A 2,530-nucleotide genomic window follows, 5' to 3' on the forward strand; every position below is an offset into this window, starting at 1 on the left:
AAGGCTGTAATTACGTACTTAAAGCCTGGGTCAGTAGCAGACTCATCTATCATAAAAGATAGATCATTGTGAGTTGCCATAGACACCATATTGACCCATGGTCGTTGTGAAAGTGCATCGACCACTTGATTGTGCTTGCCAACAATGTGAGCAATATGAAATTTAAATTGCAAAAGAAATTTTGCCTACCTCATTGGTTTGTCGGGAGCTTGGTTTGCGTCATGAAGTTCTTGAGGCTTTGTGATCCATTCGTAGGATGAATGGAGTCCCCAAGAGATAGTGTTTCCACATGTTTAGGGAATATAGAATACCTAGTAGCTTTTTTTTGTATTTGCCCAATACTCACTTATTGAAGTTGAGTCTTTGACTCTCATATGCTATGGCATGCCCTTCTTGAAGCAAAATATCTCCAAGGCAATCACCACAAGCATCAGATTGGACCTCAAATGGCTTTGGGAGATCTAGTAGTGTGAACACACGTTGAGAGATAAGATTCTCCTTAAGATTCTTCAAAGGCTTCTTGCACTTTTGCAGTCCATGAATACTTTACGTTCTTTTTTGTTAAGTCATGTAATGGGCACACATACCTACAAAGCTTCGTACCTCTTGTAGATTCCTTGGATTAGGCCATCTTTTTATTACCTCTAACTTTGTTGCATCCATACGGGTGCCATCTTTAGAGATAATGTGACCTAATTATTGAATCTCTTGTAGAAAAAAAATCACTTTTCTTTTGATTAATGAAAAGCTTATTCTCTCTCACAACTTGAAAGATTACCTAGAGGTGTCGCTTGTAGTCCTCAAGAGAATTTGAATGGCCTGAATATTTTTTTCCATCATGAGTTTGAATGCATCTGGAGCATTGGTCAGGCCAAAACTTATAAATTATCAAATAGATCTTCTACGCAGAGCACGGAAAATCTATTTTTGATAGTAATCTTATTTAGTGCTCTATAGTCGACACACATATGATATGTGTCATCTTTCTTTTGCACTAAAAGCAATGGTGAACAAAATGGAGAGGAGCTAGACCTCACCATCCCTTTTTCCACCAATTCATGCACTTGCCCCATGATCTCCTCTTGTTGAGCTTGTGGAACTCGATAAGGAGGCTTGTTAGGCGGTGAGCTTCTTGGTAGGAGCTCAATTGCATGGTCATCATCCCTCTTTTTAGAGGTATCTCAATAGGAATGTCATCAAAGAAAACATCTTGGAATCCATTTAGGAAATTAGACAACTCTAATTCCTTTTTATTCCCTTTATTGCAGGGAAATGGTGTTCCCCGACTCATGAACATGTATGTACATGCCCTTTTCTCTGTAGGTGAAGTAGATTCTCCTTTCAAGGAAATTCATGTTTGAAGCCATGCGGTTAAACCATGGTGCCCCAACAATAACATTCTCATGTTTGAGAGGGGAGATGAAGAAATCCTCTTTGTCCAAATAGCTTTGGACATGAAGTCTTAATTTTCCAATGAAAGAAGTAACTGGGATGTCTTTCCCCTTGATAGCTCCATTGGCTTTCAATGCATCTCCCATCTTGTGGGCTTGTATGGCTAGCTTAGTGGTCAACTCCGTGGATATGAAGTTGTGAGTTGAACTAGGTTCAAACAAAATAAAGGCATCATGCTCTTGCATCTTTCCCCAAGCATAGAAAAAGAAAAATCCTTGGCAATGAGCATCCTCTTTTGGAGCTTCAAACATAGATACTCTAGGAGTCTCATTGTGGGCAATTCTCTTGGGGCAAGGACGATAACCATGGCCTTGCTCCCCACACCTAAGAAATTTGTGGTCCCTACTAAAAGCTTCTAGCTCTTTAGGAGAGAGTCTATATTTACCTTTGTAAACTCCCTTCTCCTTGGACCAATTGTTGTTGTTGTTGGAATAGCCTTGGTAAGAATTTTGGGCATTGGTTTTCCCCTTGGCATCATTTTTGTCTTTATTTTCCATGGGCTTGACATTCCGTCTAGCCCCTTGTTGGAAATTGATGCACGAAGCAACCACGGTGTGGTGGATTACTTTGGTGATAGAACCAGGCCATTGAGAGTTAACATACTCGGCCATCTCTTTGGGTAATCCCACACAAAATTGTTGCTTTTGCCCGACAAAGTCTATCTTTTGAAAGATAGTAGCCTTGAGATGTAAATCCCAAAACTTTTCCACATATTTGTGGATAGACTCATGAGAGAGGAGCTTTAAACTTCACCATTTAGAAAGTACTTTTTCCTTTGCATCACTTGAAAGGAATTGCTTCATGATGGAAACTCGTAGAGTTTTCCATGTCTTTGGGGCTTCGTCGTTGCCACGAAGGCTAGCCCACCATGGACGAGCCAATTTTTGGAAGTGCATAGCTACATGGTGTAGCTTGGAGGACTCCATGAATCCCTCGTCTCCAAAGGCCCATCAAATTGTTGGATGAAGGTCAATACTTTGTCGGTAGTACTAAAGGTGCCATCATAGGTGACAAAAGAGATACTCTTTCCTCCCTATTTGAACTTCTTTAGCTTTTGTGACCTTCACGATGCAGGGTA

The sequence above is a fragment of the Adiantum capillus-veneris genome, chromosome 10 (genome assembly GCF_014529385.1).
Source record: "Adiantum capillus-veneris isolate H3 chromosome 10, ASM1452938v2, whole genome shotgun sequence".
Classification (NCBI taxonomy): Eukaryota; Viridiplantae; Streptophyta; class Polypodiopsida; order Polypodiales; family Pteridaceae; genus Adiantum; species Adiantum capillus-veneris.